Here is a 17,385-nt window from a genome sequence, read left to right as displayed (position 1 = left end):
ATTTTGACTACAACTTATAGGAAGGAGTGAATTTAATTTATTTAATGTTTATTTATATTTGAGGGAGAGAGAGAGACAGAGACAGAGTGTGAGTGGGGGAGGGGCAGACAGAGGGAGACACAGAATCTGAAGCAGGCTCCAGGCTCTGAGCTGTCAGCACAGAGGCTGACATGGGGCTCGAACTCACGAACCATGAGATCATGACGTGAGCCGAAGTCGGACGCTTAACTGACTGAGCCACCCAGGCACCCACAGGAAGGAGTGAATTTTGAATTCCGACCCAGAACACATACACACACACACACACACACACACCCCTAAAGCAAATGTTTTTACCAAAGAATGCTTTAATGTAATATACTCTGATATTTTTATTCTAATTAATTTAAAACAATTCTAAAAAAAATTCTAATTGCAACCACAGATTGAAAAACAGTCTTCTCTACCATCCATGTTTTCTTGCATAATTTCCCGTCTCATGTCATCTTTTCTCTCCATTTTGAAAATGAAATACGAATTGCCTTCTCCTCCTACGGGGCTTCCCAGTCTGTACTTGAAGTCAGCCAGTCTGGGGAGCAGGACAGTCCCTGCGTGCTGGAGTCAGAGAACACGAAGCAGTCAGGACACCGGCTGAGAGGAAATTGAAAGCTTTTATGGGGGCAAGGGGGGAGAGAAAATCAAATCTGAACGCCTGGACATTTTGGGCAGGAAACGGTTAAGAGACCACTGGATGCATTGAGCTGCCAAGACCACCGCAATGTTCCTACAAAGATTAGACAGAGAACAGATGTGAAGTAACTAGAGTCCTTCAGAGTGAGATAGCGACGACATAAATTAACCTTGTCTAGGGCCTGACAAAGGGACCACGCGCTTTTTGAAGTCTTAAGAGTGAAGCCATTTTTTATGGACTCTCCAAGGTTATATACCTTCATCCAAGAGAACGAGTTTAATTAGAGCCAGTTGTTTACAGGGAAGGGAAGGGAGCCCAGTGGGGGCTATCAGGGTGACTGCATAGCAAATAAACGAGTGAGCCTGCGAAACAGCTGAGGTTTCCTTGAGTTCTCTCCAGCCGATAAGATTCCCTTCCCCCCTCGAGATTACTTTTGTCTCTTTTCCTGAAACTAGAGAAACAAAGAGGTGAAAACATTCCAGACTCCCGATCCCTCCAGTTTGGCAGGCTTTTTGGTCACAGCTGCCTCTTGTGGTGGTGAGGCTGGGGGTTATTCCACACCCAGCTGCTGGAGCCCGACCCCAGCGATGCCTCACCCAGGCGGCAGGAGCCACGGAACCGCCACCGAGGATCCAGGCCAGCCTCATCAGTGGATGTTGAACCCCCGGCTCCGAGGAAAACCTGGCAATGCAGTTTCCAAAAGAAAAATTCTCTGCTCAGGGGAGGCCCAGCTGGGGTGGATTTGAGCCAGAGATGGCTTTGTTAGGGCTGCATCCCAGAAGAGACAGGATTCCGTGCAGCACCGACAGGGGCCTGAGGATCCAAGGCGTGCCAGGAAGTCCTGATCAAATGTCTACAAGAATCACAGAGACCGGGGTGCCTGGGTGGCTCGGTTGGTTAGGCATCAGACTCTTGATTTCAGCTCAGGTGGTGATCTCACGGTTTGTGGGTTCAAGTCCCGCTTCGGGCTCCGCTCACAGCACACAGCCTGCTTCGGATCCTTAGTCTCCCTCTCTCCCTTCCCCTCCTCTGCTTGTGCTCTCTCTCTCTCTTAAAAATAAATAAACATAGGGGCGCCTGGGTGGCGCAGTCGGTTAAGCGTCCGACTTCAGCCAGGTCACCATCTCGCGGTCCGTGAGTTCAAGCCCCGCGTCGGGCTCTGGGCTGATGGCTCAGAGCCTGGAGCCTGTTTCCGATTCTGTGTCTCCCTCTCTCTCTGCCCCTCCCCCGTTCATGCTCTGTCTCTCTCTGTCCCAAAAATAAATAAACGTTGAAAAAAAAAATTAAAAAAAAAAATAAATAAATAAACATAAAAAAAAAAAAAGAATCACAAGAGGGCAGGAGCTGTGCACGGTGGGGAGCAGAGGGGATGCTAGAGTTTGGATCAAGTTCCCCTGAACATGTGGAACACATGGTCACCTGGGGAAGGAACTAGGTGATTAAGTGAGGTTTAGGAATGGGGAATGGAGGGGGTCAGTTACGAAGCCCCTTATGGAAGAGTGCCTGGCTGAATGTCTGGGCTGCAGGGGCTGAGAACTGGTTGGGGCAGACCCGGGTCCCAGAGCCGCGTTTCCTTTGCTGCCGGCCACTCTCTCCCGTCTTGCACAGGCTCTCGGCCTTCACGGAGAGACACAGCTTAGCCCAGGGCAGCCCCAGGCTCCTCATAAACTGGCGGGATAGATCCAGGACAGAGAATAGAGAGGCTGACTCCTCGCTCAGGTGGGAGAGCTGTTTCCTGTTTTTCTTTCTTTCCCCCGGGGGCCAAGTTTACACTTGGAGCTTGGAGTGAGCGGTGTGGGCTCCAAGGACCACGGAAACAAGTCCCTCCCTAGAACACCCCTTCCACATTGCCTGAAATACCATGTATAATTTGAGTTAAACAGTGCTATTTAAACAGGAAAAGACTAGTCCCCAGAGAGATTTGAGAGGATCTTAATCATTCAAATCCTACTATTCATTTTGCTCATTTTCCTTTTAGCATGAGATTGAGGTCCCTGGAGTTGAAGGGACGGCACACTTTGGGGAGAAGGCACTGAGTTCTGGAGTAAGGGTCATTTCTGGGAAAGGCAATCTAGGACTAAAGTTGTCCACGAGGCCTTTGGTGAGTGTGTGTGTTTGTGGGGGCGGGGAGGGTGGTCAAGAAGTGTATTTGAGGGAAGAAGGGATCTAGGAGGATCCAAAGAAATGGACAAAGAAAGGGCCACCAGAGCTAGACTTTGCTGCAATTTTTCCTAAGGCTTATCTTGCCTTTATTTGTTCCTTCTGCTCCTAAATCCCCACCCTGAGGAGCTTTAATTTCCCTGAGTGTGAGATACTCTTGCCCAGAGCCTGAGAAGAGCCCTTTCTGCCTCCTGACCCCCAGCCTGAGTCCAGGAGAGACCCTCACTGGCTGTCCCGAGCAGACATTGCAGGGACCACTTTCAATTTCTATTGATATCTGCCCCTCGCACCTAGCCTATGAATCAGAAGGTACATAATAATGTTTGCTCAAAGACTGTTTCCCCCAGTGAGTTGCCTGTGCATGCTCCACACTGCAGGTGGTCTGAGACTTGGTACATTCTGTTCCTTCTTCCTGCATTGCTCTCCCTTTCCACACTATCAGCAGGTGCCCAAACCACCCCCCCTGCCCATCATCCCTCAATTCATAATGCCATGTCCTTTTCTTAACCTTTTCTGTCTTCATGTGATTTCTCTGTGTAAACACTTAGGAATACATGTATCAGTGTATTTTCATTGGTGATTCCTTTCTTAACCGTATCCACTTGACTTTGACCTTCTTGGCATCGTTTATATCTTATTTCCAGCACATAGCATAGTTCGTGGCATGTAGCAGGTCCTTAGGAACCTTCTGGTGAGTTGATTGGACCTTATATAAAATTACTTCCCAGGGACCTCATCAACATTCCCAGTAGTTTTCCAGCCTATGTATGGCCAGAGAAGTGCTTAGTGGCAGAGAGAAAAACAACACGTGGGGTGGAATATGAGTAGGTCGGTCTACTAATTTCCATTTGTTATGAAGAGCTAACTCCCCTACTCATTAAGTCAAGCTCCCTTAATTTTCCTTCTAAATACTTTCTGAACTTGGCACCCGAAGAGGCAGGTTATTCATTTGGCATATGAAGAGCTGACATGCACTTCTGGACCTGCTGAGTAGTGAAGAATTTTCAAAATATAAAAGCGTCTATACAATGATTGCAAATAGAACCCATAAAATAAGCCCCCATCTACTTGTCTGTGATGAAGCTGTGTAGGTGGGAGGCAGACGTGCTGGGTTTTTCTTTCTAGTGGCGCAGGGAAGATCGACGGAGGACCGAAGCATGGGGCGTTCTGACTTCACAGCTGATTGTCTACCTTTGGATAGATCTAGACCCTCATTGCCAAACCTGTCTGAAAGGGCTCCTTGGTTCCCACGAGCTGAGGTCATTGGTGGGACAATTTCTGCAGAAGAGAGAGACGTGGGTGAAAGGTAGGGTCAGAAGGCGAGTCTTGGCTTACTCAGGCATATAAATGCAGAGTGGGAAGCATGAAGTCCTCTGCCATGGTCATTCTTTACCTTTGGTTTAGGGGGAAACTAGCAGGGTTTCTCTTCCATGGGACTTGGGGCCCTTCTTCCTTCCTGCCCTTCCTCCTCCTTCCTTCCCTCCTTCTGTCACCTTTTCCACCTCCTTCTCTCTCCTTCATTTTTCATTACGAACGTTTTCAAATCTACATGAGTTAGTGAGAACGCCGTCGTAAAACCTCCACCTCTCAGTCACCCAGATTCAATAATTATCAACATTTTGTTCAGCTCCTTGTGTGACCTTCTGATTGCAGTCTTGATTTCTTAAATCCTTTCCAGTTCTAATAAGAGAGGAGCGTGTCTTCATCTCGTTGGCTTCTGCACTAATTGTCTCTCCATTCTGAAAAGTATGTAAGGGGTACACGTGTACTGACACGGCAGTGGCAGGGGTGAAAGGTGAGGTGCCTGTGTGCAAGAGACACTTTCATCCCTCTGATTTTTATCAATGTCCCAAGGCCACCCAAAGAACGATACAATCTAAGGTAAAAGTATCGTGCTTGCTGTGCAGGTGGGGCTGCAAGACAAGCTCCAGGCTGCTGCTTCCAGCAGGACAATTGCTACTAACCCGCTTATAGAAACTCTGGTATTGCCACCGACAGTGGTGATATTAATGTCCAGCTTCTGGAAGCCAGATATCACGGTCACCTCAGCTTCAAGGGCCGAGGTCTTTATTTTGCATTCCCTTAAGATGTCTCTTTAATTGCTTGGGTGCACCAAAAAGCCTAGCTAATCTTTGTGGTTTTTGGTTTTTGTTTTTTTTACTTTTTTCTTCTGTTTCACCTTCTATCCCTTCCTCTCCCCTCCTTTCCTTTTCTCCTGGGCAAAGAAACTACTGTTAAACACTGACAACCTTTAAAAAGTAGGCTAAGCAATTAAAGTTCTTTAATGTATGGATAGCACTTAAAAATTGACTTTATATTTAGCCTTTGATCTCTCCAGCCATCTCCCTAGTTAAAATACCTCTGCGTAAAACAACTTGGCATTTTTTATATCGTCTTGATAGCTCATAGTTTTGGTACGTAATGTCAGTGTTCCTTAGAGAGCTGGGCTACAAGAAACATGGGTGGAAGTTATTTAAGCCATTGGAATAGTTTACCGTTTGTAACTTTTGCCAGTCCCTGGAAAAGCTTTGCATTAAAATTCACTGCGTGTGATCTTATGTCTGTTAAATGTTTTACAGTCATCATCAACTCTTTCTCAGATTGAAAACTAAGTCATAGGAGAAAAAAAACAGCTTAGCTAACATTGTAATTTAGTGACTATTAAATTTAAAATCAAGTTCACAGAAAAAGGCAGGCGACGATATATATGCGATATATACACATATATATATGTGTGTGTATACATATATATATATATACACATATATATGCATATATATGTGTATATATATATATATATATATATATACCAAACTCTCGGCCACAAAAGGAGCTGATACATGAGGTGGAGAAAGCCCCTCCATTAATTGAATTGAATGTTCCTAATTTCAAAATTACTGGCTTGAATTTAGGGCTTCACTTTTAATATGTTAAGGGGTAAGTTAAAGTGTGTTTACATTTCTATAACATGTGTTCTACTTTGTCTCAGCTGTGGACTTAACAGAACTTCGGAGAAGTGATGTAAGCTCTCTGGAACCTTGTTCTCATATGTTTAAAGAAAACAGACTGAAATATTTGTATCGTTCTTTTTGCTTGACATGCTGTGCTTTAAAACCAGGACATTAGGCTGAGTCCGTTTTGTCAGGTGCTGATAACTCCTAACAGGGACGTGTGCATTAAAATCAAATAATTAAGTTGCCTGGAAGCTAAAAGTGTAAACATAGCTGTAAATAAGAAGCATGCTTGTTTATCTCTTCTGCTGTGGCTGTTAGCTTAACCTTGAGGTATTAGTACGGATGCACCACACACAAGGGTTTTGGATGGCACACGTAGTGGGAATCTGACCTGCTGCGCCTCACAAAGCAAAAGTACCCGGTGTTCAGCTCTAAAAAAAGTCTTGGGAGATTTTTTTCCTTCCTTTCAAATTAATGTTGCTTAGGGGAGGTATATGATGTGCCAATTAATATGTGCGTTTTTTCAACAGTTCTGCCTTTTTTTCCTCTTAGAGCTTTGAGGCAAAATGTCAAGTCCTCTGCAGCCAGTCACTTTTCATAACTTCCCTGTTTCTTCCAATGAGTGATATAAGCTCTGTTCTCGAGGCAGGTGTATACCAGTATACCATGTGGCAGCCTCCTATATCAGCCCTATCACCAGGCCCTCCAGGAAATGAGGCACTGTGTTTTTCTCAGGAAAAAAAACCCCACATCAGACAGAAACCCTTGCTCATTACCAAGCTGCTGATTGCCAACCATCAAGGAATTTCACCAAAGAATTAGTAGTGGGGACAGTTGGGGAATATTATCGAGCCTCATGTTAGGAACAGTCCATCACTCATTAATGTATTTTATGAATATTAACTGAGCCCTTACTTTGTGCCAAGAACTGTTCGAGGTGAAGGCCACATACAAATGAAAGAAGACAAAAATTACAAAAAATAAAACAAGCAGGAAAAGAATCAAGATGCTTTTGATGGAGCTACACAAACAGCAGGAATTTGGTGACATGGTGAGAGGCTGGCTGGCCATTTTAGAACGCTGACTGTGAGGGGCACCTGGGTGGGTCAGTCAGTCAAGTGTCCGACTCTTGATTTCGGTGCAGGTTGAAAACACAGTTCTTGGGTTTCAGCTGTGTCAGGGCTCTGCACTGACAGTGGGGAGCCTGCTTGGGATCCTCTCTGTCTCCCTCTCTCTCTGCCCCTCCACCCCCAATGTAAGTAAATACACATTTTTAAAAAAAAAGAAAGAAAAAGAAAGTTGGCTGGGAATGACCGAGCTGAGGAGGTTGCATTAAAATTGAGGACTGAATGTCAAGAAGGAACCAGACATGCAATGATCAGGAAGCAGAGAATTCAAGCACAGGTCATAGCAAGTGTGAAAGTCTGAAGGGAGGAAGGTGTCTGATGTGTCTGAGGAACAGAAGGGAGGTGGTGCATTTGGAAGGAGGGAGTGTATGGCTTCATAAAGATTATGGATTATGGAGGGCTTCCTAAAGCAGGGTGAGAGGTTTGTATTTTGTTCTCACGATGGTCAAAAATAATCGCAAGGTATCATTTGAATCATTGTTTATGCTTAGGGTTAGTTATGTAGGAAATGGACCATTGAGAGGAAGAGAGGAAGCAGGCCCAGTGAGAGAAAATGTTACATCTGGAAGTAAGTTCAAAGAGGAGTTGCTACTGAGTTAATGTGGGAGTTTAGGAGAAAGAGAGGATGAAGGATAACTTCCAGATCTGGGGTTTGGGTAGTTGATGAAACAAACAGTAATTTGTTGTGAGGTGGGAATTGTTGCGGGGTGTGTTGCTTCTTAGACAACCAACTAGAATCACTTCTCGGCCTTTTGGCTAAGATCAAGTGTGTTGCTTCTTAGACAACCAACTAGAGATATGAAGGATGTATCTAGAATCCAGAGGAGGGTCCAAAGACGTCGGTCTGGGATCGTTGCCATAGAGATTTATTTCAAGATGGCTGCATAGAAAAAGAAGGTCCAAGATGACACCCAAGGCATTCCAAAATGTGGAGATCTACCAGTGGAGGAGGAGGGACTGAGGTAGGGGGAAAGTAAGGGGTCTGTGATCTCACCAAAGACAAGAGAAGAAACAGGATCTTTTCAAGAAAGAGGCCATTGGAAACTCAGGACATCCTGATGCCACCAGAGTTCTTACTGCTATTTCCCCATTAGCTAAATCTTAAGCTTATATCTCAGATAGAAGGCAGGTTTCTATTCCTGTTTTGCTTGTGGACCAGGCCCTCCTTGACTAGTCTTCATTTTTCCATGCTAGAAGTGACAATTCATTTTCTCCAGGCTTAGGCAAGACTACTCTTGCCTTGTTTCTGGCCCTCAACCCAACCATCCCACAGGTAAAGCACCCAGCTAGTCTTTCTTTCATGGGGAGGACTTGACAGTTGAGAGGGAGAGCTCAAAGGAGGTCCCAAGTAGGGAGGAGAATGAAGACAGACAAGGGAAGAAGAGTGGGCATGTTCAGGGATCACATTCTGCTTTGGGGTAACACCTTTTCACAGATATCTATCTGAAGGCTGGAACCCACAAATACAGTGCTCTTTCTGCTATGTCTCAAAGATAGGCACTGAAATAAGTCTAAGAAGAATAAAGGAAAACTCACCATTTCTTTGGGAAAAATGAAAGTGTTCAAAGCAAACTGATTCTGCAATCCATAAGCAAGCATGAAAGGAATCAAAATAATGTCTGACAGCCAAAGAACTCGTATGCCTCACAAAAGCTAAAGGACCACGTTTTATAATCAATCTATCTTCATTAGTTATTGTTTGCCACATAACATATTAGCCAAAAACTTCATGGCTTAATACAAGAGTATATTATCTCACAGTTTCTGTATGTAAGAAATTCAGGAGGAGCTTAGCTAGGGAACTTTGGATCTTGGTATATCAGGAGGGGGAAGACACAGAGTCAGTCAGGACTGAGGTCATCTGAAGGCTTGATTGGGGCTGAAGAAGCCACTTCCAAGATGGTTGCCTCAATGGCTGTTGGCAGGAGGTCTACATTCCTAGCTGTGTGGCAAGGGGTCTCTACATAGGGTTACTTCAGAATACTCACAACATGGCACTGATTTTCCCCAAAGTAGAAAGTAGTCCAAGAGAGAGAACAAAAAGAGGTCACAATGCCTTTTGTGACTTAATCTTGGAAGTCTAACACCATAATTTCACCACATTCTGTTAATTGGAAATCACTAAAATCAGCCCATATTCAAGGTGAGGGGAATTAGGTTCTACTTCTTGAAGGAAAATTTTGGGAATATCTTTTTAAACTACCACACTGGCTGTCTTTAGAAATTGAAGAAGGGTGAGTTGTGATATCAGATTAAAAAGAATTGGTGAGAAAGGATGGTTGGTCCACATTAGTCTTGTGTGAAATGATTAACTACGTTTTGTTACTAATTTCATATGCCAGGAATTGGCCATCTCCATAATCAGTGAGTACTGGTTCTAAATGAAAACACTGAAATCTCTATGCATGCCTGATATAAAATAGTATTACACAAAGAAATAAGGTTCCTCTGTAGAATACCTATATTCAGTCACTTGGTCACATAACATGTGATGGTTGCCTTATTCAGCATTCTCTCTCAATAGCGTTCAAAACATTACTTATTATTTTGGACTCCAGGTGCAGGGAGTTGACTTAATCATACCTCTCAGCTCATTGCCTTTGGTCATTTCCAACCTACATAAAGAAATTCACATTTTCCCCCTTTCTATCTCCACTCACCTATCTTTCTCCTCTGCTCTGTCAGAAGCACTCACTAACTTGCTTCATATATGTTCTTTAATATTACCAAATGATATGTGATGCTATTTGCTATGTGTATGTATTTAACACACATAAATAAAACTGTGGTACTAAAACGAAAATAAAAGGAATTGAAACAGCCTAGGTATTTAGAATGACATATCAGGATTCGAAACTCTAAGTCTATGTATTTTTAAGGGAATATTGAGAACAAGTGTCCATAAGAATTTCTGGAGAGAAATGAGACCAAAATGGCTAATTTTGCAGCACAGAAGGCCAATCTCCCTCCTCTACTCTGGCAGCAAAAGGAGAAGCAAACAGGCAAAGGGCCATTATTGAGATGAGAAAGAATATTTTGCTTTCTGCCAGACACTGGCCTATAAGGAACTTGCAGTGTCCAGCAATATGGAGAATTAGTGGCCTGACAAGCCTAAAATATGGTCAATAGTAATAAAAGTTAGCTAGAAGAAGCCCAGAATTTGAACTCTGTAGCAAATACGCAGTTCTAATCCTTCCCTTCCCCCTCTCTTTACGATTTAAGACTTGGCAAGAGAAAGGTCACTTGACAATATTTATTAGCTCATTAACTATAAGTGTCTTTGCTGCCATGGGAGATATTTTTTATAACAATTCTATTCTGTTCTACAAACTATGCTGCAGGTGTCTCTCCATTGTGTAAATGAAATGGTGAGTGCTAGCTCTCTTTTGGCATCCAAGATTCATAACTAAGTATTATTTTTTTTTTTCCAGCTAGTGAAAGGGAACATGGTCAGACTGAGTCAAGCCTGGCTGACTTACATGAGGCCAACTAGGCAAATATCAGTATTGCCGGAACATGGACAGTTATGACTATCTTATTTCCCCTGTTCAGAACCCCCATTCCTGAGAAAAGGGGAAGGGAACAGAATTAACATGCACCAAGTGCCAGATACTGTATCAGGACTTCTACGTACAGTGTTTAATTCTCCCAACAGCTGTATTAAATAGGGAAGAAATTAAATAAGGAAGAAATCTTTGCCACTAATAAAGCAGATGAGGAAACTGAGTATCAGAAAAGTTAATTTGCTCAGTCACACAGCTGTTATGTGGGGAAGCTGGGATTCCAAACTAAGTCCATGCTTTTCAAACACGTAAACTTCTATGTCTAAAAATATAATACAGTATCCTCAAACATTGCACAATTTCTTGTTTGCTTTCCAGAAGACTGAGCTTAAAGATTCAGTTGCAGCAATAGAATAAAATGTCATTGAACTTTTGATAGAACAAGATTTGTTTTCTTAGAATGAGGAACATTGATTCTTTAAGTAAACCAAAATGTATTTTTCTTTCTTTATTTTTTATTTTAGAGAGAGAACATGAGCAAGGGAGAGGGGCAAGGAGATGGAGAGGATCTTAAGCAGACTCCATGCTCAGTGCAGAGCCCCATGTGGGACTGGATCTCACGACACTGGGATCATGACCTGAGCTGAAATCGAGAGCTGGATGCTCATCCAACTGAGCCACCCACGTGACCCCCAAATGTATTTTTCCAATTGATTGTTTCCAAACGTTAAGTCTTACCATAGCTTAGCTCTTATGTTTTTTGGGGGAAAGAGGGATCTAGCCTACCAGCCTTAATTGGTAGGGATGTGATAACTCACTGACCAAGATGTACCAAAAATTCATTCATCCATTTTTTTCCCTGCATTCACACAGATTTTCCATTTTCCCCCTACTCTTGGTTTGAGTGACTCCTAATTATTCTCTAAAATGTATCTCACATGCCAACTTTTCTGAGAATATTACCTTTCTTCTCTTAGTACCATATACAATTTTCATTGTCTAGTACAGCTCACTCTGCACTTTTTAATTTATTTTTATGTATTTATTTATGTATTTATTTATTTAATATAATTTATTGTTAAGTTGCCTAACATACAGTGTATATAGTGGGCTCTTGGTTTTGGGGGTAGATTCCCATGGTTCATCGCTTACATACAACACCAAGTGCTCATCGCAGCAAGTGCCCTCCTCAATGCCCCTCACCTGTTTTCCCCTGTCCTTCACCCCTCCCCCATCAACCCCCAGTTTTTTCTCTGTATTTAAGAGTCTCTTATGGTTTGCCTCCCTCCCTCTCTGTTTGTAACTATTTTGTCTCCCTTCCCTTCCCCCATGGTCTTCTGTTACGTTTCTCAAGTTCCACATATGTCACTCTGCATTTTTTAATTGGTTGATTTATCCAGCAGCTGGAGTATTAATTCTTCGAATGCAGGGATTCTGCCTCACTTATCTCTGCATTCTCAATACCTAATGGCTGCCATTTAGTGGGTTCTCAAGTTAGTTATTGAATGAATTAACGAGTGAGTGAATGAACGAATGGTTAATATTAGATAATTTTTCATTAGGTACCTATGCTCTCTAATATTTCATATGAAGTCTAATGTTGCGTGCCACTTGGTGATATTTTTATCCAAAACCCATGGAACAATGACAACAGAACACTGGGGGATGAACATATCAAAGACCAAATCAATTTCTCTCTCTTCTCTCTCTCCTCTTTCTGTCTCTGTCTCTGTCTCTGTCTCTGTCTCTCTCTCTCTCTCACACACACACACACACACACACATACATACATATACCTTTTCTTAAACCAAGGGATCAGTAGAGCATCCCATTGCTTTGCTGTGGGATGAAGGACTTTTGAGGTTCATTTATGTGGGTCTCATCTGGAGAGGACCTTGCCCCTACATGACATTTATCCATCAATTAGGGTCCTGGCAAACTTTTTAAAAAAAGGCTGCTTATTGGAAGAGAGATTTGCCAGCATCTGAAAATTGTCCCCTAGTACCTGGAACTGAGAGTTTATATTCTTGTGAGTTGAACAGAAAGTGTTTGGTAGGAGGGCATGATTAACCATGACAGGCCAGTTGGTTAAACATTTCATCATTTTTGGCTTCAAAGTTAATGCCTACTTAAAATTAATTCAGTCATTTCAGAAGGTGAGAATGTGATATATTTAAATAAAATCATCACAGAATGTTAAAACAGAAAGTCTTTCCAGGGTTTTGAAATAACTTAATTTTACATGATAATTAATTGAATTCTCCCCTTACCCTATTCCATTTGATTAGAATTAGGATCACTTTCTTTTTTTGTAATGAAAGCATTAAGGATCATTTATCTAACTTTTCTCTACTAATAGGGCCTCAAAAAATGATGTTTCTGCTTTCCTTTGCCCTGTCTTGATGATCAAAGAGGGTGTTAGGAGCCCAGCTGAACCGAAAGTAAAATGGCCTGTGACTCAGAACCAGTCCTGAGGTTGGTGGGGATGGTAGCCAAGGGGAGAGGAAATGGGGTGCTAATGACATTAGGGAGAGTGGCTCTCCAGGGGAGAGCATTGATTTTACAGGTTTCGAGAGAATTTATGAGATAATTAATATCGGCAGTTGTGCACATTTTGTACAGGGAGTACTTCAGACAGCAACTAGATAGATGCCAACAGATGTGAAAGTAATAGTCCTTTGGATTTCAAATGCTGTCTACGTCTACATGAGGGGGAATCAAAAGAGTTCTCCTTGTTCAGGGGATGTTCAGTATGAACAACCGCAGTTTTATAAATTACCAGCCATTATGTTTTCCTTCAGAGCACTCCATAGATTGCCTTTTCGAATGTTTCTTCCTTTCTGAAGCAACGTGCCTTGTAGCCAGAACGACCATATGTCCTACAATTTTGAGAGCGGTTCTGATTTAAAATAATCTATCCTGTCGTATGCCCCCGACACATTAGATCGTGTGACCAATTTGGGGTTCAGAAAGCATGGTCACCATAGATTCAGCCATTCCAGATGAGCAACTGCATTCCAGCAATCTCAGACGATTTGATCATCTAGTGCTTGCTGTAGCACCCCCTCCGGCTTGGACCCCATGCGCTCTTGTTCCTGAGCAGAAGAAATGAGGAGAAAGAGAAGGGCATCCCTCTCCCACAACATTATAGGAATACTATTCTGCGCAATTTTTAAAGTGCAGACAAAAGTAGTTTGTTGTGGTGGTGGTGGTTGTTATTGTTGTTGTTGTTAACTTACACGATGCATATTGTGGAAAAGTTAAAAGCAAGAACGTAGCTGAGCCAAGAAAGGCATCCAGTCCTGTCAATTATCCTAACCACAATTACTTTTTAGTATTTTGATATGCATGTATAAAAACATGTTTTTTATATTTGGTTTTTCTTAACCAAAAATGTGGTCCCAATATCATGTACAGTTTTCTCACCATAATTCTCAATTAGCAATGTGTCACATCTTTCTGTATCATTAAACACATATTTACATCATCCTTTTAATCACTGCCTAGTACTCTGTACACATATGCAATAAATTAATTAAAAGTCCTTTGAATGTTATTTTGATGTTTTACTCTAATATACGATACTGAGAAAGGCACGCTTTTCTTCACATAAAATATTTGGGTGGTGATAGGGGACTTTGTCCTCCAGAAGTCTGGAGATCTTCCTGAAAGCTGCCAGGAACGATAGCTTGTTGTAATGCATGCAAGTCTGGTCCTTATATGCCCAAACACATCAGTGACACGCTAATGAATCCTACTTTAATCTTTGCTATCATTTTCCATTGGCTTCTCTTGTGTTTCTCAAGGACTCTCTGGTGTCCAGACCAACTTTCTTGATCATCTCGTTGCCATTATTTTTTTGGCTGGATGTGGCAAGCATTGTTCTGAGGTCAGTCTATGGTTGAGTCTGTCTGGATCACATTTTCGGGTGGTGCATCACACATCATGTCTGCTCCCTGGCTCCGACCAACAAGACTTTAAAGAGATTTTTTAAAAGGCTCAGAAAGTTTCTTGGATATCAAACAGCTCTTATAAAAATAACATTTTTATGACTTAAAATGTAAATGAATCAGAAACATATGGATTAAATTTCCTTTGAAATACCCATGGGTTTAAAAACTGGAGGGAAGAGTGCTTGCAAAATGAGTTAAATTGAGTTTTGCCAAAAATAAAATGCTTGAAAAATTGTTGGGGATGTTTTGCTGATCCCTAGGTGTTCATGGGTTCTCCATTCTCTATCTGAAAAGTACTTAGATTTCAAAATTTGGGTCACTCAATAAAAGGCACTTAGGACTCATCCAATGGGCATTTGGATCTCTAGTCAAAGAAGTGATATCATAAAGTCAATTTTTGATCAGATGTACTTGTAAGATGCCTTACTTCTTCAGTATCTCACAGTTTCCTCCACTGGCTGTGAGCATGTGTGAAAGGTGCATCCAAGAGAACTAAGACTATGTTGGTAAGGATTGATAGTATTTATCACACAAATCCAAATTAACACCCTTCTCTTAAGTTCCCTTTTTCTGTCCGTTCCTCCAGTTCTTCCGTACTCTTCTATCTTGGGGTCAGTATCCATAGAAGCAGAGCTTAAGACAGGGATTCTGGAGTAAGTGACTTCTTGAGGAAGTGCTCTCGGGAGAAACGTGTAACGAAGTGAGGGAAACAGATGAGGCAAGGACAGAAGCTAAGCAAAGATGTGGTTTCAGCTGAAAACCAGCCTCAGCCTGATCTTAGAGGGAATGGCTTAAGGGGAATGAGTAGCTTCTTAAGTTGTCTCCCCTTGCGGGCATATCCCACATCAGTCCTTGGAGAGGGGGGACATAACCCCCCTGGCAGCTGGGGGAAGGGCAGCTCCAGTCGGCTGAGGACAATTCTTGAGGGCACATGTCCAGGCAAGAGCGTAACTGTGAGTCCTAATCCACAATATCTACAGCAGTTGGGGGATAGATGCAGTGGGTCCATGAAGGGGATCTGGGCAGGGTATCAACAGTGCTACGTACGTACAGTGCACACATCCCTCTTTCTCAGAACCTTGAAGACATCTTTAATTCTTCCCTTTCCTGCTTTCCCCCTATTCAATCAAATTGTTTCCATTTTATTTTCTTGTGGTTTTTCTTGTATTTATCTTCTTTGCCTATTTCTCACTGGAGTCAATTTAGTACAGGCTTTGTTGCCTAGTATCTGGATTACCTATCCATTTCCCAGCTAAATTCCCACTTTAGAATATCCCCTAACCTAGATGATCCCACACATTGCTGGATTACTATTCTCCTCCAAACACCATTTTCAAATGCTTAAGAATCAGTTGTATTTCTTAAATATCTATGAGAACATTTCTCAAAATTTTCAGAAGGAAAATACATGAAAATTGTGGTGTTCTCTTTGGAGCTCCATTAAATGCTAACATAGTAACCTTAAAATAATGACTTTTTTTTTCTTGCCGTATCTGATATTATACTGAAGTAGATTATAATATGGAAAAATAAAGCTTGAGAAAAATAATTTGAAAAATATTGAGAGAATCTATCAATCAATCAAGCTAAAATTTTACTTAAATAAAATGATACATAAAGCACTTGGACCAGTGCCTGATAAGAGTAAGTGCACAATAGATACAGGCTAATATCTATTAGTCTCATTACTGGTCTCTCTGGTCACACTTTTGTCATCCTCCAATAGATACTTTAAACAGGAGCAACAGTGGTTATGTTTAAGCTTCCTTGCTTATATCTCTTCCCCATGTGTTTACAGTGAAACCCAATGTTTACCTTGGCCTGTAAACTCGGTTCCAGCCACTTCCTAACACATGCTTCCAGCACATGGGCCTTCCTTCTGTTCCTTAAATGTTAACCTCTTTCCTGTCTCAGGGTCTTTGCAGCTGCTGTTTCCTCTACCTGGAAAGGTCTCCTCCCACCCCACCTAGCCCTTGCATGATTGGATCCATTGTTAGGTCTCAGTTTATATATTTGCTTTTTGGAAAGTCTCTTCCTGACTAGCTCATTCATTCATTCATTTGTTCATTCACTCATCCATTCCGTAAGTATTTACTGAGCACCTACTCTGTAGCAGGCACTATTATAGTCCTAGAAGAGAAAGAAAAACAACGATCACAGTAAAAAGGTTAACAGTTCCTGTCCTCACAGAACTTACATATGAGAAGAGAGAGAGAAAAACAAAATAAGTAAGCAAATGTATGTGTGAGTGTGTGTGTATGAGAAAACAAAGGGGAGAAGATGAATAGAATGATTGCTACTTTTGGTAGAGTGGTCAGAAAAGGCTTCCTTAAGAATTTTAGGGATCTTTATTTAAACAAAGACCTGAAATAGTTCCCCCCATGCCACTGTATATTCTGCATTTCAGTCTCTTGTGTTTTATCCACATAAAAGCTACTTATTAAAATTTGATAATTATTTTTTCCTTCTTTTTGTCTGTTTTCCCCACTAGATTATAAATTTAGTGAGGACACAAACATTTACTATTATAGTTCCAACATGTTACATAGTACCTGATGCATAAAAAGCATTTAGCATATATTTATCCAATGAATATGTGAAGTTGTTTATTATTACTGAACCAAAAGTTAGGAATCAAGAGTTATTCTCAAATGCAATCTATTATATTGGAATGAAATAAAATGCCATATGTGAAAGCACATTGTATGATGACAAAAGCTTACAATTCACAGTGAATTGTAATGAATAATAATTCTGTCTCATACTTTTAGGATAGAGATGGGGCATAAATAAAAGAGGAATACCTTGGTTACCATCTTAGCAGTGATATGTGTTTGCATTCCATCATATTGCAACAGAGAACATAAGCAGAGACATATTCCACCTCTGAACCTCTGATCTGTGTACCTTCCCCACCCCCACCCCATGCAAATATAAAAGAAAGAAAAAGAACACTCACCAAATCTTCCAGGTCTATCTCACTTTTCCCAATAATGCCTAAGTTGTGAGAAGATAAAG

At 41.7% G+C, this 17,385-nt stretch overlaps 2 long non-coding RNA genes across 4 annotated transcripts in view; one reads left to right on the top strand and one right to left on the bottom strand.

Moving 5' to 3' along the window:
* LOC125163315 (uncharacterized) overlaps positions 1-17,385 on the top strand; it is a 215,990-nt gene that overhangs the window by 136,825 nt on the left and 61,780 nt on the right. The gene's annotated exons all lie outside the window — the stretch shown is intronic.
* On the bottom strand, positions 426-8,942 carry LOC125163316 (uncharacterized). The gene is made up of 3 exons (XR_007151404.1): positions 8,900-8,942; positions 3,899-4,108; positions 426-594 (listed from the first exon to the last, which is right to left on the bottom strand). It is a non-coding gene; the product is annotated as an uncharacterized LOC125163316 (long non-coding RNA).

This window comes from Prionailurus viverrinus, chromosome B1 (assembly GCF_022837055.1).
Source record: "Prionailurus viverrinus isolate Anna chromosome B1, UM_Priviv_1.0, whole genome shotgun sequence".
Lineage (NCBI taxonomy): Eukaryota > Metazoa > Chordata > Mammalia > Carnivora > Felidae > Prionailurus > Prionailurus viverrinus.
Note: the sequence above shows the minus strand (reverse complement) of the source record. Positions and strands in the feature narration are given on the sequence as shown.